The sequence below is a fragment of the Triturus cristatus genome, chromosome 10 (assembly GCF_964204655.1).
Source record: "Triturus cristatus chromosome 10, aTriCri1.1, whole genome shotgun sequence".
NCBI lineage: Eukaryota > Metazoa > Chordata > Amphibia > Caudata > Salamandridae > Triturus > Triturus cristatus.
In genome coordinates, this window is record NC_140593.1 from 761856611 (window position 1) to 761879517 (window position 22907).

Consider the following 22907-nt stretch of genomic DNA (forward strand, 5'->3'; position numbering starts at 1 on the left):
GATGTGATCGATTACTTTTCAGGTGGTGACAAGTCTGACCTCCAAATGTATAACTGCCTTGTCTGGAGCTTTAGAGAACCACAGGGCACCAGCCAGGATAGAGTTACCAATTAAACCTGGAAATAAGTAGGACTTGGTGTGTAGTTCTGAGATAGGCAAGTGAGATAAGATATTGGGTACTATAGAAGTTAGCAGAGTTGGTCTCATGGTGAGGAATAATAGCTAATGTACAATCAAGATAAATTAAACCCTAACATTTTAATGTGGGCAACAACGGCAGTGGGACGTCTTCTATTTTCAATTTGTCCAGAAATATAGGGTCAAAATTCCGTGCCTGACAGCTTCAAAATTCGGTTCCTGAGAGTTAGGAGAAGAAATTCTGTTTTTGGGGTTTTTGGAAAGTACTGACTTTCTCAAGGCAGCAGCTCTGCGTCATTATGTCCTCAATGGAGGAGGTTCTAGGGAAGACTTGTGTGTGATCCGCAATCTGTGTCATCCACAAAATATCTGTCTGCTTATTAAAACATGTTAAAACATTTGGACATGTGCTTGATTTTCCAATGAAAAGCTTTCCAACTATTCTATTTTTTTATTTTAGGAGATGCATTCATCCCCCGACTGAGCACCACAGTGGAACGTGTAGGCCATCGATTAGACTCATCGCTCTGCTCAAGAGAAAATTGACAGTTTCAATCTTCTTTCAACATTAACCTTCCACTTATCACCTCTGGTGCTGTAAGAAATCTGGACCCAGTCCTCTTCGGGTGTTATTCCTTCCATGAAAATTTAAAGGCAACTTAGGGAATGGAGGACATGCTAGGTAGGAAAAATGTGTTCAAAAAGTTACATTTGAGTAAAAATGAAGACATCTGAATTTGTATATTTGGCAAAAGTTAAAACAGTAAAATTATGGAACTACATTTTTGTTTCAAAAAACATGCATGGCCTTTTTGAAGGGTGCCTTCTCTTGTACCCTTTCCCCTGGAAGTGTACCCTTCCAGTACAAAGCCTGTGCTAGACGTCACAAAAACATTTGCGCAATAGTGCCAAGAAGTGGATGTGTTGCTACTCTGCCTCTTTGTGAGCCAGCACTGGGGACGAGAGCACTGGTGCCATATTTTAGTCGGTAGGGCTTTGCACTGCTCTTTCCCCTTAGCAGGCAGCAGAGCTCAGTGACTTTGGATGCCTCACTACACCACTTTGTTCAATACATTTCCTGCTGTCTTCTGTGTATTAATTTAGTGCTCCCAGTGCTCGCTTTATGTGTAATGGCTAAATGGTCTTGCTAAGTCATCTCAATTTTGGGGCAAACCATCCCATCATTCTTCAGTGTTCTTCAGTCCCACTTTCTTACCCTTTCCTCTTCTAAGCACCAAAGAACAACCAGCTGCTTGCCTACAGAAATGCATATTTTTTGGGAGTTTCAGATAGTGTAAACCAGGCCCATAAGATAGGGAACTGGCCTTATAGGCTGGTGCATTCTCAAAGAATATGCATCTCAATAGCAGCCTTCTCTCAGAGGCGGCTCCTCCACAATGGCGGAGGAGCGTGGCCCTACTGGCTCGGAGCCAGCAAGTGAAAAATAAAACAAAATTGTTTTGTTTTTCACTTGCCGGCTCTGAGCCAGCTTGTGCAGGGAGGGACGGGCGGGGCATGGTGAGGAGGAGTGCTATGTGCACTTCTAAGTGAACATGTGTGTTTGGCTGGCCGTCTCAGGCTGGCCAAACACACATGGGCACTTAGGTTTCTCCAACCCGGCTGCATTGAGTAGCCGGGCTGGAGAAACCCCACAGACTCCCTGACCCGAGGAGAGCGTCTTCTCAGCCCGCTCAGGCCAATCCCCGTGCTGCTCTCAACCATGAGAGCAGAGCGGGGGATTGGATGGGAGTCTGTGACGCGGCCCCAGTGCCTGCTGGCGCAAGACAGTTCACCGAGGGGTGACACAACGCTGGAGGTGGCCAGTAGGTGATTGGAAGTGGGTTTTTTTCAAATTACAATTCCCACGCCCCCTACATTCGCCCCACCACCTCACCTCTTAATAGTGTCACTGCTTCTTTGTGCTGCCAATGAGTAGATGAATTGTGCTGCATGCATTTTTTTTTTTTTAAAAAAGAAATTGTTCTGTGTCCCATGTCTCACTCTTACCACAATAATCACCTGTTTAAAAAACATATATGCAGCACGTTATTTAAATGACAGTGAAAAGTGTGCGTTTTAAATGTGCTAACCAAGGTACTGTCTTCACTGATTTAATTCCAAGCTCAATTATTCCTTTGAGTATAAAAGAGCCACCTCTGACTGACATTAGGTGAATATCGCATTAAATGTACTCACGGGTGTTGCGTGTGCACATGAGTGAGTGCACGGATGCTGGGAACGGGCAGTGTGATAGAGTAGAGCTGGACATTTTTACATGTGGCAGAACAAAAATGGGATAGTCCTGATGAGAAATTGAATACATAAAATCCCAGTCTTCGTTAAATGTCTGTTTCACTCTGAACATATCACAGGACAAGGGGAAGGGAACTCTTAAAAATATCATTGCATTTAAACTACGAGCGGTAAATTAAACCTGATGCATAAAATAACGCGTTCATATTCAACAAGCACAGAGACAAATACACACTCAGATGATTTAGTGACAAACGAGAGTGGGGTAATTTACCAAAACGACCCTACAAATGACACGTGTTTTGCGTCCAATTGTATTTGAAAAGCGCTTTGTATCTCTTAGGGAGGGATTAACTTACCTGCAAAATTTATCTTCAGTTGAAATTTGTACCGCTGTTCTTAATTATATTATCACTGCAAATAAATTAAGAAAAAACTAAGGGGCACGTACATCAAGCCTTTTTCCATTCGCAAATGAATTGGCCCATTTGTGAATGGAAAAAGACCTTTTCAGATGCATGTACCTTTTGTCATTAGCAATTTAGGTAATCTCAATTTTTTGCGATTACCTAAATTGCAAATCTATTTTGGGAATCGCTATTTGCGAATTCCTATTTACCGATGCATATAGCCTTTCTGCAAACTGTGCATTTAGGAACCGCTAATTATCATCAACTTCAAGTTGATGGTAATTTGTGCATGCTTTGAAAAACTCACAAAAATGCATTTTTCAAAGTGCCATGTAACACACAGCATGTGTGTGCTTCACATGTGCACACTTACTTTTTTTGGGGGGGTGCTTCAGGGGTGCCTTAGGCCCCCGGGCACCCTTGGATTTGCATTCGCAATTTGGCATTGCCAATTTGGTAAACGCAATTTGCGAATGCATTAACATTCATTCCTATGGGCCTGAAGGTCCATAGGAATGAATGGAGTCAGATTAGCTAATAGCGATTTGCAATTTCCGAATCACTATTTGCTAATGTTAAGGAATTGCAAATTTTTTTGCGATTCCTACATACATAGGCATTTGCGATTACCAAATAGCGATTCCCTAAAAATCGCTATTTGAAAGTCACAAAAGAGGAGTTTGATCCACGTGCCCCTGTGCACTTTAACCTCTGGGTAGGCAAAAACTATCCATCTTGAGAATCACTGTTGTTAATTAATTATAGTTATTTTAAAAGATGTTTTAATCTGAATGGAATGACATCTGGTATGCTGGTATGCTTTTAAAGGGATTTGGATAATTTATTAATTTTGATCATTTTGTCTTGTAGTAACTATACGATTGCCAAATGTTATTTCTTTGTTCTTTTATGGTCATATCTATTGGCCGAATAAAGATATTGTGCTTCGACACAAATATGGTATCAAACACATTAACTGTAAGATAGATCTGATAACAAGACATACTCCATCGATCGCAGAGAGGCCGAATCAATACTAGAGATCAGACGAAGCCTCTGGATGGTTCAGAGGATTATGAAGACCTCGTGAATTGGCACATAGCCAGGGCGCCATATTGTTGGTCTTCGTCTAGTAAGGTTTATCTACTTGAGCAGGGTCATAGGTAATGTGTTTAGAGGAGTATTTAGCCGGGATTTTGTCATCAATAATTTGAAGGAACTGATTGTGTCTTACCCACTGTAGTGTGGTGAACTGAGGACATTAGATTATGCCACAGTCAATTAAAAGCACATCCTTTATTTGATGTACCAAATTACCGACAGTTTTTCTGATTTCCCTTCTGTTACATTAAATTTCCCCATCTTCCTGGCTCTCTTATGGGGGAGGTATGCATGTCTTGCAAGTCCCTTTGAGACGATGGTGCTCATGGAGTTGGAAGTTAAAAATAAAGTTACAGTGTGGTTGTTGGTGTTCTTCTGAACGCCTGTAAAAGGAGTTGCGCAGTGAGGAAACAAGGCTCCTTCTTATGTGATTTTACACAGTGCTGGACAATATGAAACCAACATTTGGACTGACTGAGAGGTTAAAAAGTAATGTATTTTGATATTTTTAACACTGGTCTGGGCAAAGGTTTTTGCTCAAGATTGATCAGTTATAACGTGCCCATCACTAGTATGAATATATGCAACCTGGCCTGACTAGTTTCAGCAGATTCATTAAATATGCTCAGCCGCGGCCGCTGCAGGTAAGAGCGGTGGGGCCGGCTGGTGGAAGATTTCGAGAGATGACAATAAGGGAAAATTAAATAAATAGTTAATTTCCCCTCGTGGTCATCTCTCGAAATTCCCCCCAGCCAGCCATACCGCCCTATCGCTCTTACCTGCAGCATATGCTAAGGGCCTTATTACTAAGGGCCTAAGGGCCTTAGGGCCTTATTACTACTTCACTACATGTGTCACCCGCATGCACCCCGGGGTCCTGGAGCTGCAAGGGGACCCTGTTAGAGCCCCCTATGCTGCCTCTCCGCCACCCTTTTCATGGTAGGCTCAAAAGGGTTGTGGACAGGCAGCTTCTAATTTGCTTGGCGGTGCTGCAGCAGCACTACCAGCATATTAGTGCTCCTGACCACTGTACGACCTTCACAGTATCCTCGATCCCCTGCTGTTGCAGCGGTCCTGTGGCGGTCTGACCGCCACACTCATATTACTGTAGGCGGGCCAGCAGTATGCCGGTGGGGAGACCACCACCATGGGTTTGGCAGTCCTATGGACCGCCAATCTCTTAATAAGGTGCTAAGTATTGTTTGAGCCCTTGACATTGCATCATTGTGTTTTGAATTAAGTGTGCCTGAAGAGAACAAACATTCATCTTCTTGCTGCCAATGTGGCTTTTGGCAGGATATGTAGCCTCTATAATTGGAAGGGTTGAGTAGAAAGGGAAGGAGGCTGGGTGTTCTCCAATAGAAAACTATTTGCCATCAACTGAGTACGTTAAGTACTTAATTTGTGTCAGTGGTTGCAGGTGTGCACCACTAGCCCTCATTGCAAGGGGCTAGGAATCTTTGAGCTACTCTCACTGTCCCGGACGTATCTGCAGCTACCTTACCTTACAGCAGTATGAGCACGCAGATCAATTCCACTTTTATTTCAACTGTGGCCATGAAAAAAGAAGAAGGACCACATATGCAGTGATTCTTAACCATTGCAAACCCCGATGAAAATAAAAGAAGGACTGTTGCTAACATTCAAGGATAGTGAGCAAGATACTGTACCCTCCTCAGTCACACACTCAAGAATTTAGGGGTCTGGAACCTTTTTTTTTACAGCTAAGCACTGTGTGTAATGAGTGAGTGCCTCACGAGTGAACAAAAATTCAGCCCTTTTTCAAGGGATTCTAGCCAGGACCACACAGTTAGCCTTTTTACCTGTCATAGAAAATAAAGCGGTCTCACCAATATTTACCTCATTTTCAGTACATTGAGGGGGAGGATGGGTAAAATTATTGTGGCAAAAGAAAAAAGTATTCTTACAAACATACTAAAGTACGAAGCCATGTTGCATTCTTACAAGATATTTGATCTAAAATATGAAATGAGAACCTGAACAGGAAAAGGAAGAGTGGGTTGAGCATTATGCTGCAAATACTCGAAGCTTTCAGTGATTTATTTTCAGATGTACAACTGAACAGTATTGATTCAAATGAATAATTGTCTTAACAGGGGGACAGATATACATAAAGATAGTATGCAGAATAAATCTCCCCATTTCGCGCTCAAAAGTCCCTAAGGACTTTTACTTCCAATGGGAGACTCTATTGTGAAACATAATGTTGATATTCATAAGTCCTTCATTACAGTAAGGCAACAATATAAATTCACAGAGGGCCGGATTCACACAAAAAAAGCAATGTATCTTCACAGATCTATAAATGGGTGCAGACTTACTACTTCTTGGAATTAAAACAACACTCCCAGTGGCATGCCCAGAAAGCTGCGCCAGGCACAAGTTGAGGTGTCCACAATCTCACATGTTTCAAGGTGTCCACATCTCACAAGTTTCAAGGTGTCCACAAACTCACAAGTTTCAAGGTGTCCACAAACTCCCAAGTTTCAAGGTGTCCACAATCTCACAAGTTTCAAGGTGTCCACAAACTCATAAGTTTCAAGGTGTCCACAAACTCACAAGTTTCAAGGTGTCCACAATCTCACAAGTTTCAAGGTGCCAACAATCTCACAAGTTTCAAGGTGTCTACAAACTCACAAGTTTCTAGGTGTCCACAATCTCACAAGTTTCAAGGTGTCCACAAACTCACAAGTTTCAAGGTGTCGTCAATCTCACAAGTTTCAAGGTGCCAACGATCTCACAAGTTTCAAGGTGTCCACAAACTCACAGGTTTCAAGGTGTCCACAATCTCACAAGTTTCAAGGTGTCCACAAACTCACAAGTTTCAAGGTGTCCACAATCTCACAAGTTTCAAGGTGCCAACAATCTCACAAGTTTCAAGGTGTCCACAAACTCACAAGTTTCAAGGTGTCCACAATCTCACAAGTTTCAAGGTGTCCACAAACTCACAAGTTTCAAGGTGTCTACAAACTCACAAGTTTCTAGATGTCCACAATCTCACAAGTTTCTAGGTGTCCACAATCTTACAAGTTTCAAGGTGTCCACAATCTCACAAGTTTCAAGGTGTCTACAAACTCACAAGTTTCTAGATGTCCACAATCTCACAAGTTTCTAAGTGTCCACAATCTTACAAATTTCTAGGTGTCCACAATCTCACAGGTTTCTAGGGGTCCACAAACTTATAGGGTAAACCAGGTCTTGCTCAAAGCGTGGAGGAGAAAAACTGAGTAGTAATGCAATATGACTGTACTTACACATTTAGAATATGTAGTTTGATGACTGTTATGTGCTCATTGACCACCTTCTCATCTCGAATTGATTCTTTTCACCTGAAATTAGCACAAGGCAGTATAATTTGCATATATCTTTATTTATCTGTGTATATATACATGTCTAGATTGATAGAGAGACCAGAGCTTTGTCTAGGAACGTTTTGAGTGCTTGTAAGGTAGTACTGAGGGTGTATATGCCAGCTGCAAAGAACGTTTACCATGCAGATCAAAAAATGCATATAATATAAAGTAGGTCAGTGTGTTTCTGTCAGAGAGATCCTTTTGTTACTTGTAGTTTGTAAGTTAAAATCCTAGTATCGAACACTGAGCTATTAACTGTCATCAAAGAGCTGCATGCAAACTGCAAGTTATATATTAGAGATATATTTCTTTTGCCCAGTCTTTCATTATCCTAATCTTGCAAAAAGGGTTCATTTAGGTAGAAATCAATTCTTATTGAAGAGAACCTCTTAACAATGGTGTCACGTTTTAAATTCTGAATTTGTGCTCTTCCAGACTTAGGACTCTTAAACTATACTACCAGTATGGATGACAAGTGACTCCTACACCTTGTAGTCCTGTCTGATGTAACATTCCCTATATACTGATTTGCACACGTATGATTGTCTCTGTGCAATGTGTGTATGATGTAAAGTGCTCTGACACCTTACACTGTCATGAGTGGGGCTATAAAACTAAATGAATCTGAGAGACAGTGGTTATGGAGACTTGAAGGGCACTGTTAAAGGGTGGTAGTGATGGAATCTATATCAGGGGTGGTCATTGGGGGGGCGCCAACAAACAATGTCGCAGAGGGCGCAACCAGTGTTAATGTCGGCCCTGATCCCTGGTGGGCATTTAGGTTGGAAATACTGGTACATTCTGCACTTGCAACACATGAAAGAAGGGGTAGGGGAGGATGTTCAAGTCGTGCAGAGACAGCATGCTTATTAGTATAAAACTATTATTCACAGAAAGGTGACAAGCATGATTCCCTTGGTCGGTAGGAAGAGTCAAGCCTAGAAATATATATATAGTGAAGAGGCTAAACCAGAGCATGCCGTGGTGTAGGGAATGCATAAGCTAATAGAGCTTTCAAATCTACTAGTCCACATTACTTGAATGTATATAATATGCTTCACTGCAGTGACAGAAGACATTTAAGAGCTTCTCTCTAGTGACCAGTCATTACACCAAAGCGAAGCCCTCATAAACAACATTGCGATGCAACACTCTTCCGACCAATAACATCACAGGGTGCATCGTGCTGCCCCTCCTCCAGGGTATGAAACTGTATATAGATGCAACTACCATACAATATTTTGTCACATATTAATGGATATCATAGAGGTGTCTCTGGGTGATCTTACCACATTTTGTCCATATTCTTCACAGAACATTCTCTTTAATGACATTTTTGTTTTGTGCATCAATATTTTCTATGTGAATGTGCAGAAGGGAATTGCCTCTGTTAGTGTCTACGCCACTGTAATGCTGTCCTTACCCCATCCAGGGCACCCTCTGTCTCTGTTGCCCACAACTCCCTGTGTCACTTTTATTTGAGGCTCCATCATTTGTTATTTATTTTACTTGCTCTGGACGTCCATTAAGATGCCTTCCCATGGATCCTTTAAGGTTTGTTCAAGGAATAAAGGTGCTTGACTTTTCAGCAGTTCAAGCAAATTAGAAATTGTATTGATTGGCAGCTCAACATACAAAATACTTTCGTACCACCACTAGGTGACGGCCTCCTGCGATTTCTGCCCCATCTCCAATTATGCAATCACTGGGTCTTGCCTTCCTGAGATAGGTGCAGGCAGGAAGAGGGTTGAGCATGTACTGCAATGCAGCACTGACATATGGAAGATAAAAGGACAGTGGCAAAAAGGGTGTGGAAAATCAGTGGCAAACTCGCTGACAGAGAAATTGACACATTGAGCTCAATTTACATAGCCCTCAACACATCTAAATGTGACTTCCAGGTGAACGCATGATTTCTGACTGCAAGCAATTCACAAAAGGGGGTTAGAAGTCGTAAAACCATTAAACTCATATGAACATTCAGCTTACTGTAATATTATGCAGGAGTAAATCTTGTGCAAGGAGGGTGGGTAGATGTTTCAAGTCAGATTTAGAGGTCAATATTGTTGAACACTCACAGCGTGTGTTTGTGGGTATTACAAGCTCCTCTCCGCCTAGAAAAGATCACGGGTTTACCCTTCTCAAGGGCCGGAGTAAATCTCTTTCCATGGTGCGAAGGGGAATGAAAGGTGACATGGGCCATAGAACCAGAGTTTCTCTGTAGGGAAATATAATGCCCCACTGGGGGGTAAAATGTGCTGTTGCACAAAGGCACTGGCTTTCCACTCCAGCAAAATTGCACAATGTATTCATTATTCGCATTGGGGACATGCCAACCCAAATGCCAAGAAAGGAATTTACGACTGACACAGCCTTCCAGGCAGAAATCTGAGCAACTTTTGTGAATCCCGAACATGTGTAAAGTTATGCCCATGTAGGAACAAAATTCTCTGGCCAGAGTTTCATGTATCTGTGTGTGAATGAATCAGCCCCAGGATATCACTTAAAACCCCAACAGAACCCTGCACCGATTTTTGTAGAATACTCGGACATTGATACTCGGGTGACCACCTGACAGCATTTCATTATGAATGCTGTCTCCAGTCCTGAACTTTTCACATACAAATTACTGATCTCAGGGGTGTTAGTGTGAATACTTCAGTGAATGCAAACTTAACTATAACAGTCAGAATGCAGAAGGCAACCTAACACACACAATTCCTGGACTGGAAAGTGTCCATAATGGGATCATGCACAATACAGGACTGGAGAGTGTCCATAATGGGATCACACAAAAGTCCAGGACTGGAAAGTGTCCGTAATGGGATCACGCAAAAGTACAGGACTGGAAAGTGTCCATTATGGGATCACGCAAAAGTCCAGGACTGGAAAGTGTCCATTATGGGATCCTGAGAAAGTACAGGACTGGAAAGTGTCCATAATGGGATCACGCAAAAGTACAGGACTGGAAAGTGTCCATTATGGGATCACACAAAAGTCCAGGACTGGAAAGTGTGAATAATTGGATCCTGAAAAAGTACAGGACTGGAAAGTGTCCATAATGGGATCACGCAAAAGTACAGGACTGGAAAGTGTCCATTATGGGATCACGCAAAAGTCCAGGACTGGAAAGTGTGAATAATGGGATCCTGAAAAAGTCCAGGACTGGAAAGTGTCCGTAATGGGATCACGCAAAAGTACAGGACTGGAAAGTGTCCATTATGGGATCACGCAAAAGTCCAGGAATGGAAAGTGTGAATAATGGGATCCTGAAAAAGTACAGGACTGGAAAGTGTCCATAATGGGATCACGCAAAGGTCCAGGACTGGAAAGTGTCCTTAATGGGATACGCAAAAGTACAGGAAAGGAAAGTGTCCATAATGGGATAACGCAAAGGCCCAGGACTGGAAAGTGTCCATAGTGGAATCACGCAAAAGTACAGGACTGGGAAGTATCAATAATGGGATCACGCAAAAGTCCAGGACTGGGAAGTGTTCCTAATGTGATCACGCAAAAGTCCAGGCTCGGAAAGTGTCCACAATGGGATCACGCAAAATTCCAGGACTGGAAAGTGTCCATAATAGGATCCCGCAAAAGTACAGGAAAGGAAAGTGTCAATAATGGGGTTGAGGGTGGTAGATCCCCCTAATTGCTGCTGAAGCTTACAGCTGTCTGAACTTTAAAGATTTCCATAAGTCCTAGGAATGAGTTGAAAGTTGTAACACATATTGAAGATTTCGATGTAATGAGTGCTTTACAGAGTGCCCATATGTTCCATGCCATGAAATGAAATACCACCATTTGTAAAGCACACATCTACCTCCAAGAGGTTTCCTGGTGCTGGGGGCCGTCGGGAAGATTAAGCAAGCTATTACCCAGAGTCACTAGGTGCTGGGCTAATCTGTCGCCCACACCGGGGATCCAACCGTGAGCTCCTGTGTTCGGGGTCAGCCGCCCTGGCCGCTGCACCACACCTCTTCCCTCACATTTTGTGGGCGAGAAAATGTATTGCACTGAAAGAAATGTGAGCACAGACCACAGAGAAGAGGGACTGCACAGGATAAACCTACTGAAGAGCAGAGGCATATAATAGAGTTGAAGCCTCAAATAATATGTTGTGGCAGCCCTCAGGAACAGCAGGAGGGGCGGCGTATTGATGCATATGGTTCTTTGGAAAGAAGGAGAAGCGTTGCAGATTTTGGTATGTATCAAAAGGAGAAGAGATTGAAAAGGTAGGATTATGACAGAAAGGGGCAATAACCAGGATATGAGAAACTAGAAGTTTGATTTGAGAAACATGAAAAGTGAAAAAGTGATGAACTTTCAGATTTTACAAGTCTCGATCCCCTCCCCCAAAAACACGTGCATTTACTCTTGTAGATTAATTCTTCATTTAAAGTAAATTTACATCGTTTTCAGCATGCGGGTGGTCATAGGGATTTTTTACGATTATTTACCCACATGAAGTCTTATGCATGTGAAAATGTGTGCAAGGTACTGTACCACTTTATTGAATTTTAGCATCGTCCTGCCAAAACGTCAACAACCACTGGAGGTGGGGAGAGAGAGAGAAAGAGAGAGAGAGAGAGAGAGAGCGTGTCTTAAGTACGTGGATAGGGATTAAGATTAGTCGATGTAACCTTACTTGTGTGAATTTAACTTCATGGTATAGCGGTAATTCATATTTCAGACGCACTGTTTTGACCAAACTATATTACCTGTTTTGTTTTTGGGGTATGAAACCGTTTACATTCACTCATGCAGGAATACTTAGAAAAAGTGCATTTGCACATAAAACCAAAAAAATACCTACCTCTGCACCTCCCCCAATTTTAAAGTGCTTTCTCCATTCCTGCCTTCAGCAGGGACTTAATATTCAGCCACATCCAGGGAAGAGCTTCACCTTACAAATATTTGTCAATGCCACAGCCTCACAGGATTGTGAATGTTCACCTACTTTTTCGATCTTTCTCACCCTAAAACGTTCAGTCCCTCCTCTATGTGGAGACAAACACCATTCTGGTGTAATGTTATGCGCGGGTAAATCAAGTGGCAAGTGTAAATTCATATTTGCGAACATAAAACGTGAATTTACACTAATAATGCAATCCATGTGTACATGAGGTGTGCAGATAGCTTTGTGAAACAGACTCACGATGAATAAAAAGCTGGAAATGGCAGATGTAGATCAGAAACTAGGGGGCATATCAACAAGGGCTTTATCTCTGCTTTTTTGGCTTTAAAAGCTAAAAAAGCAGAGATAAAACTAGCACCCTATCAACAACAGGGTGCTAACATGCAAATTTGCATGTTAGCACCCATTTACTCTACGCTTCCCCTTGCATCTCTAATGAGATGCAAAGGGGGCGTTCCAGAGTAAAATAATAGGAGAAATGTTGCTAAGCGACATTTCTCCTATTATCAAGAATATCGCTAACACTGTTAGAGACAAAAAAAGCAGCGCTAACCGCGGTTAACGCTGCTTTTTTATGTCTGGTATTTTTCTGACTTAGCCATGATATCCTATGGAAGGAGGATATCATGGCTAAGTTTGTCTGTCCCTATCAACAAGCTAACGTGAGATTATCGCTGGGTTTCCAGCGATAATCTCATGTTAGCCACTTAGCGTGAGGATTTTTATCGCTATTGAGATAAGCGTTGCTAATAGCACGCTATCTCAGCGATAAAAATCAACGCTAGCCGGCGATAATTATCCTAGCGCTAAGTGCGCTTAGAGATAATTATCGCCGGTTGTTGTTGATATGCCCCCAAGTTTTCGGACATGGCTAGAGGGAAATGATACATGTTAATATGGATGTGACTGTGGGAAAGTGAAGCAAATAAAACAAAGGAAAGTATTGTAGCTAGACAAAATGAGAGTGGCAAACCTTGACCTTTCGGGAAACTGCCAGGAACAAAAGAAAGGATGACGAAGAGGCAGGCCAGATAATTGAAAAGGTTCGATTAGAAAGATTCAAGGACAACCTCAGAAGGACAATACAAGAAATTGCCAGCAAGGAAAGATTGTCAAAAGAAGGTTAACAGTTTCAAAAGCTGGGAACTCTTCAAACAAGGTTGAGATGTAAGAGTCTTTGGAGTCAAGAGCAAAACGTTTGAGAGGCTTATGATAGACAGGAGCGTGATGGTTGTATGTTAGAATATAGATAACAAAATATTGTTCGACATAAATGTTGTGTCATAAAGTTCGTTTACAAAAATATCACTCCACTGGGTATATATTTTCTAATATTAACTCCAATTAGATATCTTTGAAAACAATGTTTAGGACGTTATATTTTTGTCAGATGATATTTTGGCCACAATATTCTGGGACAGTAGCACCGTCGTTTCCACGGACTGAGCAGCAGAGAAGCTGGACTACAGAGGGCACAATAACAAGTGAGAATCAATACAGAAGAACAATGAAATTCAGGCAAACATTGAACAAAACTTCCCCAAACAGATAAGAAAGAAAGGTGAAAAAAAGAAATAGGACAGGGAAAGTTTGTTGAGGAGTGACAGAGGCCATCTTTTTTAAAGGACCTGTGTGGGAGACACCTAGAAAGGTAGTGTGGCTGACAAGAGCAAGAGCAAGAGGAAGGAAATTACTTCGGCTTCAAAGACTAAACAGAAATATGGAGGAAGTAAACACCGAGGAAAACAGAGGTGGGAGGAGACGAAGTAGGTGGGATAAAAGATTTGCGCAACTGGACAATCTAAAAAGTAAATTAGGCAACAATCCCTAGCAGTGATGCATAGGCACGGAGAAGAGTTAGAACATTGGAATGTTGAGCGCTCCATTGAAGGAAATGGAGTGCTCTGGGCTTCTAATGGCCGGTAGAAGCCTGGAGCACCAGCATTCCAATGTTTGATCACAGCTGTTGCTGTGAACAAAGGCCTCATGGGGCCCGAGGGGATTTCAACCCCCTTGTGCTTTTGTTTAACTAATTAGAACATTCTGTCCTCTAGAGGCGGATTGTACTAATAGCCTTAAAGCCCTCCATAATGCCTGCTGCCTATTTAATGGCCCTCACCCATTGGAGTGGGCCTTTAATGGCTATTAGAGACCATTACGTCGAGTTCTAAGGCTATATGAGATGCAGGAAGGGTACATGAAGGCTGGGGACAAAAAAGCCTTGGGTGGGGAGTGACAGAAGCGAAAATGGCCTTAAAGAAAAAATTCCCTGGTACATTGACACACAAACACATTATCTGAAGGGTGACAATATTCAGATATGTTTCTCAAGCAGATTGACTTAGCAGTGCCTTGCTACTCCTGGGAAGAAGATTAGAAAGTAGAAGAAATGGAGAGGAAATATGCATGAAAAGCAATGTGGGCCTGAGAAAACGACAGAGGGATCGGCAGGAGTAAAGCAGATGTAAAGGGTGGGCACAATAGGTGCAGATGTGGCACAAGTGATGGAGTAAAAACAAAGGTCTCAGCAAAAGGGAGCTGCAATGGAGACAAAGGGGGCATATGGAAAAAGCTACCTGTCTTAACATGTGGCGCTAGAAATAGAAATGAGAGTGTCAACACTGCTTAAAAGCAGTGGGCTTCAGACTTACCGCACCAAACGTCCAGAGATTCCACTGAGTGTGGTTTACCAAAGGGGTCAAAGGAAGGAAGTGGTTGAGAAAACTGAATTTTGAAGTGCTAATTGAAAGGTTAAAATAAGCAAGCAAAAAAAGGGAAGAGAAAATGCCATTTGAAAAATCAGAAGAGTCAAACGATTATGTTCCAAGAAAGACAGAGTCGTGCTGGAAAGGGGAGGTAAAGAGGGAACAGGTGTAAGCAAGGGATAGTAAAATATCATGTAAGTACAGCAACAAAGATAATGACAGAGAAGAAGGATGAAGTATGGGATTTAATATAATTGAGTGTAGAAAAGAACATACGGTTAGGTGGAGAAGACATTTGAGAGTGGCAAAGCAATAGCAGAGCAGAAAGGTGGAGAATCGGTAAGAAGAATCAAGAGACACAGTGCGGTAATGGATTCATTTTTTTATTTAAGGAGTTTGACTAGGACCTACACGTCACTGACAGCCAATTAAGAGCGCTGGGGATGGGTAACATGATAATGTTCTTAAGAGACCCATGAGTCACATGAGAACTATCCTGATGTGTCTTGCTATCGAGACAAGGCTTCCTAAGGTCTATGTTGGGCGGAGTTTCAAGGGAGCGTATATGTCTTGGTTGGAACTTGTGTGGCAGACATGAGGTGGTCCAGTTCTAACTTTGAGGCACTAAATGTAACCTTAAAAAATGTATTCTGCAGTAAATAGTTGGCTTTCTGTCAGGTGATGTGAAGTGTCTGTGAGATTTCACCTAGGATTTTGACATGAACACACTGACAAAAAACACACACACTCTCCGAAGGCCGTAAAAAACATTTGCATTTTAAGTATCCCTAACAATCCACACTCCTCTCTTTCCAATGCCCCTTAAGCCCCCCTCATGCCCTGCATCTCATATAGTGTTTTAACAAAATGCCCCAGTGTGATTGTTGGGAAATCTGAAGCTCACCACCCCCCCCCCCCTCCCCTCCCAATCATACTGACCAAGCTACGCCCCAGATCTGGAATACAATGGTGCTCCAAATGATTAGATGTTTGAGATTTTAATATGATTTGTCGAGGAGGCCACGTACGCTTTTCAAAAGACACTTTATAGAATTGTTTAAAAACTTGGGCCCGTCATTGGAAGTTTGACATGAGGAGGATGGCCATTTAAATACAAGGCATTGGCTCTTTGAACAATGAGGGCATGGCTTCTCCACCTCATTTTACATGTGCACTGCATTTGCATCTCATTACTAATAAAAAAAAAGAGCAGAGGTTAAATAAAATGTTTTCATATTTTGTAGGTATACCGATGAGAGGGTGAGTGTGGGGCAAGAGGGCGTGGTCATAGACAGCCGAAGCTTACTGGCTAAACAGAAATGCATAGAACATTTATTGGGCTTCTTTTAGAGGTTGACTATAACAGGGCACCTGCAAAGAATTAGTGGGTCTGGGCTAGCCAACCTCTTACTTTTCCTGGCTCCTTTAGAGTAGGGGTGGGCGGAATTTGCGTAATCGCGTTACGCAAATCTCCGTGAAACGGTAAAAAATCTCCGCCAACATGCAGAAATTCCGCGAACACGCGGAATTGCTTGTTCGCGATGCTTTTTTCCTGTTCACAGTTGCTGTTTGCGTGCTCGGGGAGAAATCTCTCGCGAACACGCATTTTGAGAACGCGAACAAGAAAAAATTTCGCTAAGTCGCGGAAAGCAGCATTTTGGGTAATTTCGCGTTATCCGCGGAACGCGAAATTACCGAAATTCCGCAAATTCCGCGAGCGGAACGGAATTTACCGCCCAGGCCTACTTTAGAGGCCAAGGAAGCAGGAAAAGCACTGGTTTGCCAATAGAGGAGTCATATCCGTAACGTCTGTCTGAAACACCCTTTCTCGTACTGAACCACCAACCGACATGGCCTTGCAAGCCTCACCATGTATTAGGTGCACCTTCTGACACTACGCTAGCTGTGGGGTTTCTCCTATCTGTGTCCATCATGCATTCCATGTCAGTATCAGGCAGTAAACAAGCATTGGCAAGCCTAATAGATCTCGCCTTTGGGATCTATTTGCTTTGCCGATGGTTTTAGCAATATGCTACTATATATACATTGCATATTTTACCTAAGTAAAGACTTTGAATTTGTTAACATCTGTAAACTTTCTTTGCGTTAGTTCAATTCTGTATTGTAATTGGAAGTGACGTTAAATATTGGCAAAGCCAGGTCTCGGCTCAACAAGGCTGATCAATTGGGTTTTCCAATACTTGTAATGTGCAAGGGAGCTGAGCCGCATTTAGGTGTTCAGATAAGTTGTGGTTGTGGAAGAGTGTTCATAATGGGACACTACTGAGAGCTCCGTTGTCGAGGCTGAAGGCAGTGCATTTCAATTTGATATAACAGTGTTTAGATAGGCTTCTCTCTGGCATGCACATATTGATGGTCACATATGTATCCTTTGTAATCATCAATTTTAATTATTAAAAACAAAATCATTGCTGTTTCTCATTTATATCAAACTGCTAGCAAGCACTCACAGAGCCAATAGGTCATCTTGTTTTATGCATATGTTTTTTATTATGTGATATGCACAATTACAGTAGCAGAAAACTCAAAAACAGAAACCTAAATTTGTTAGGCAGCATGAGGTGTAAGGCAAGGGATTGTAGTTTACATGTCTTAAACCATGATCTTTATGACTTAGGCCACGCCTCTTTTATTTATCCCACCGCACATTTTCCATGCCACTTAAAGCCTTAAAGGACTGTGGTCCACAATAAGCTTTTGCCTACAGACAGCCAAAAGCTGTCTCGTAGTTGAGAACTCAAAATGTTTATGGTGTAAAACTATAGAGTTCTTGGAGACAAATCTAAACCTTGTGGGGCAATATGAAGAGCAACCACTTTGCTCCTCCGCTGCACTTAGTGTGCACACTCCCAGAGTGCAGGAGCACAACCAGTGGTATGTATCAAGGAGAGAGTTGTGCACTTCAGTGAAAGAAAGCCATGGTTCAGACCTCCTCCACTGTGACACCACACGCCATGACTAGGTCCCTGTTGTGTCCTGCTGGACACAGTCTAGTGTTTCTGCCAGCCACTCCCCCGAGGGTTGGCCCACACACACACCCCTACCCATCCAACACGGGCGTCACCAGTCAGGTGACCCCGCAAATAAAAGAGCCCGAGTGCACGTGCTCGAGGCTAGTTCTCCAGTACCATAATCATGTGTCTGTGCCATCCTTCATACCCTATATGGGAGTAGGGCCCAGAACGTAACAGTCCCAGGCTGTTGGTGCCGCAACGCCGCCTTAGAAGTGGAGCGGCAGTATTTGTTTCTGGTGAAGTTGATCCAAACGTTGTGCAGGTAGTTTGTTCCCAAGCTAACCAGATCCAAATATACTCAGTTTCTCTGAGAGCTAAGGGCACGGGTGAGAGACAGCAATGTAGATCACAGTGGGGCACACGAAATGTGGAGTGTTGGGGGCAGAATCAATGAGGGCGTGGTGGGGAAAGAAACAGAGCAATATGGAGGGCAGGGGTACAATTGCAGAGGACGGGGAGGGGAAAATGTCAGGAGGGATATGGGGTAAAACAGAGTGTGGGTGGGAGAGAAGCAACTTGGGGGCATGGGTGGGGGTAAGCAACATGAAAGGTGCTTGAAGAGGAGCAAACTATCAGGGACTGCAAACAACTGGAAGTAGAGGGAGGAAAAGTAAATGGGCAAGAGAGCAACAGTGGACAGTGGACGGTGGAGGAGGATACAGACAAGATAGCAAAATACAGAGCATGGAGGGCAGTAGAAAAGCACACCAGGGAGACAGCAGGAAAACACATGCACTCCAGTGGAGGGTTTAAACAAAAAGGAAAAAGTTGCATCTGAAAAATGATCAGTGGGACCCACGTAATGCATCCAATGCTCTAGGGGAGGAACACACACAAGAAGAGCAAATAAAGTCCACAGACTAACAAATAAGAAGCAACCCAATGAGAGTGACAATGAGACAGCCCATGATAAGCTACTGGCAGACACTACGCCCACTGCAACCTTACAATACGATTTGCAGCAGACATGTGCTGTCTTCTGGGTGAGACCTACAAAGTCACAACGTCTCCGGTACCCTGGAAGAAAACTCTCAGCAGATGAAAAAAACCTGGATTTTTCATTAAAATGCAAAGCAGAGCTTTGGAAATTGAAAAATATGCTGGCCAGTTCATTATAGTGCGATGGAAATGACAGTCATCGTTTTCAGTCTTTGAAGAAACTGCTTGAGTCATGGTCGAGGAACCAATTGTGTTGCAAACTCCATGCTGTGCCACAGCTTGGCCAGCAGATCTTGTGCCTCAGATGCCAGCCAAGTTCTTAATGAGCCTGATTATCTTACACACTAGAAGCACAAGAAAATATGTTATTTCTAGCAGGTTTAATTGCTAGGAGTGGAATAAACACTGCATGAATGATACCCTCTGCCAGGCTGTAAATATGTGTCATATGAGTCTTGCTGTTCTGTTCTCCTCGAAAACTGGTAAAGAGTGTTGCCAAGATTAATGGAAATAAGAAGCATTACAATCTATTTGAATATATCCATTGCACATTTACATAAAATACAATCAGACAAAGGACAGAATTTTGATGGTTCAGTTTACTATCTGTAGTGTGGATGTGGTGAAAATTATCCCATTAGACTTCTATGACATAAACACTTGCATCCTGCATTTTTTATGGCTATTTGATGTGTGTCCATTTTTATTGAAGTACTACTTTGTGTTACCTTCAATGAATGAAACAAATATTGTTAAACAAATAATGAGTCTTATAATTTTTTGGGACATGTTGCTGTGGCCCAGCTAATGGAGGGAGTATGTCTTCTTTTGAGCTCATTACAAGTTTGCCGCATTTGGTGCGGGGATGCCAGGGGTATACCCACACTAAAATCCACCAATTATGAGTTTTGTTACTGAAATGGCCCTGCCGCAGTTTCAGGAGGTGAACATCCACACCCAGTGAAACTGTCATGTGGTCTCCAAACCAGGAATTATAGGGCTCAGTTGGCACTGGCCTGCTTGTAATGTCCAGGGTTAGTTTGCTTCCATACTTATCCCTTACTGGACAGGAGACATAGCAGTTCGCAATGAGGACCTTTGTATTCAAGTGGACTTAAGGGACCTACATTCTGTGCAAGCAAATGTTTTTCCCTGATTCCTATCTGTCTGATAATCCCATTTTGGATGCAAACTATTTTTTGCCCTGAAGTCAGGATTATAAAGCAGGTGCAAATTGCTCTCAACTGGGCATTTTCTCCCACCATTTTACCAGGAAATATGTGGTGCAAATTTGTTGGCAAAATTGGGCGTAACGCTATCTTGTGCATCCCAGATGGATAAATGTATGTGCAGTTTATGATTAAATCTCCAGTCTAACCAGTCAAATCCAAAATTGGATGCAAATTGCCCACAATTAATTACTTTCTAGCAGGTAAACAGACCTGTGATTGGGGGTAAAATATAATTGGGCCTCAAGTGTTCAAATAAATCTACATTAGGAATTTCACATTTGACTGCAGAAATGCTTTTGATATGAAGCCTAAGAGTTTATCAGTGCACGAATGAGTTACTGTGGGAGTTGTCAATGACCTTTTGATTTCTTTGAACTCACTTTACTTAGAGACCTGGCTCCACTTTTCAAACAGGGAGATGAACACACCAAGGGGCAGATTTATGTTAACTGGCGCATCCCTGCATATCAGCAGGGATGCGCCAATTATTATGCGCCACAGCTGCGCCACCATGGATGCGCCGCATTTATAATGCGGCGCACCATGGGGCAAAAACGGCACAGATGCGTGACGCATCTGTGCCGTAAAAGTGGCGCATTGCTGGAGTTGCGTCGCAAGCGCGACGCAGCTCCAGCAATGTTCTGGGGGGCCCTATCTGTACAATGCTGCGTCAATCCTTACGCCTGCTTCAAGCAGGTGCAGGGTTTTGACGCAGCATGGGCCTAAAAGTGACTGAGTGAAATCTTGTAGATTTCACTCAGCCACTTTTAGGAGGCGTTCCTGCGCCGGAACGCCCCCACCTGCCCTGGAACGCCTACATGTGGCGCAGGGCTTTACAACGTGACGCATCTCCCAGATGTGTCACGTTGTAAATACCCCGCACCATGGCGCAGGATTTGCGCCGCTGCTGAGTCACAAAAGTGACGCAACGGCGGCGCAAAAGTGGCGCAAGTGCAACATAAATCTGCCCCCAAAGCTATAGGTTTTGAATAGGTTTCAAACAGGTGTCTTCTGCCCCAAGCCTTTTTACAAAGGTACGTGTTGTTTGATGGCTTCTTCCCACCAAAACTGGCAAATATCATCTAATTTACGTTGAGGAGTGTTTTATTGCCATAGTTCTAAATAGGGTTGAAAACATTAAGGAGGTTATTAATTCATGTTTTATGCTAAAGCTTGCCTGGTCTGAAGCAACGCATTGTGTCAATTTCTTGCCATTGGAAAAGCTTGCAAACGCAACAGAAAATTGTTCCGCACTGCACAAGTGGTAAATAGCACTCTCTGTCACTATATTGCTATAAAAAAAAATCATTTTAAATAAGAACAATAATTGTGACATTTGATCATTTAAAGTTAGGAGATTTAATTAGCAATCTAACAGGACATCAGTGGAGGTGGTTAACCATTATATTGAATTAAATTGGGAACCTACCCAGTCTCTTAAGCCGGACAAGCTAGACAAGACAAGCCACTCCATAGGGTAAAAGGCAAAGCTAGGCGAGATGGACTGGTGATTGTAATTAACCTATGGTTTAGGCCTAGTGGCAACATCACTGTTTGACCCCAAAAACAAATATATTATTTGCCAGGCAGTTACCCAGTAAAGCTCAGTCACTTTTATCAGCCCAGAATTTTCAGGATTAGAATGTGTTGGATTCTAGCACTGGCGGCAGGATCGTGACTGCTAAATTTGAAGAATTATGTAAGAATAGACTATTGAAAGTTGTCTGTCATTGATTGTATTCAGAGGTATTGGTCCATTTGAAGACCCGTCTTGGCAGTTGGGCTGGACTGTTCCCATGAGGCACAGGGTCAATACTGATTTGCATATAATTGTGTCTGAACTGGGGTGACGAAGTGAGCTAAAGAACAATGATGGATTCAACCCAGAACTGTGACTGGGGGTGAGTGTATGAAAAGCTTCAGTGCTCCGTCCATCAACTCCTTGTGTTTGCATTGGTCCATTTGTGTCAACTGCGGAAGCTCAAGGCAATTTCCTCCTAGAGTACGAGCTGAAGTGTTTCCCAGCCCATTTATGTTGGCTACCAACTTAGGCTTGAAAAGAGTGAAAGAAAATGTGTTTGTAATAGAATTCAACTGGAAAACTGCAGTATTTAAGGATGCGTTGTCTATTTTAGCACATTTTAATTCAATAATATTGTTTAAACAAACACCAAGAGGTAAACTCTGTATATTTTTATCTGGGACTAAGTCTGTGAGCATATTTTTATAGGAACACTAATTAATAAGAAAATATATTCTCTTACACATATGAGTATCATCATGAGTTCCCTTTTGTGGTTGTCAGAATACCAACTACAGAAATACTGGGCTACAAAAATGTGTGATAGTAAGTTTAGATTTTTTTCTATAAATCCACATCTAGGTACCTTGAAGATATATATTGTTTAGGGACATAAGGTGCTTTATTACTAACGTTTGGTCGGTTGGAGCTAGAAGCAACATTTCGTTGAAATTTGCTAAGTAAGTACCGAAAGTAGACTATGTGTCAAATGCAATAAATGCATAAGCGTGCAAAAACACTGCAGAATTACGTCCGTCTAATGGCACTGACAACAATCAATATTAAACTACAGATCTGCTCGAAGTCAAACAAAATTGTGAATAACTTATAGTCTGGGTAAAGGCTTACTGAAGATATTGCACCCACACTGGGAATTGTTAAGGATGATTGTAGAAACTGAAACTGCAGCGTCTTGTCTTCTTTTTCTCAGATGAACATCATGATCTTAACAAACATATGTGAATTAACTACAGACTAATCCTTGTTGCATTAACCCTACGAGC

The 22907-nt window shown here is 42.4% G+C and overlaps 1 protein-coding gene across 5 annotated transcripts in view; it reads right to left on the minus strand.

Moving 5' to 3' along the window:
* The window catches only part of LOC146789967 (uncharacterized), a 125308-nt gene that overhangs the window by 47377 nt on the left and 55024 nt on the right, over nucleotides 1-22907 (minus strand). For 4 of the 5 annotated variants that reach the window (XR_014969506.1, XR_014969505.1, XM_085628290.1 and 1 more), the window contains exon 2: nucleotides 7178-7252. The exons of the other annotated variant lie outside the window; for it this stretch is intronic. The gene's annotated coding sequence lies outside the window, so the exon portion shown is untranslated. The remainder of the gene's footprint in view (nucleotides 1-7177; nucleotides 7253-22907) is intronic. 5 annotated transcript variants of the gene reach the window in all.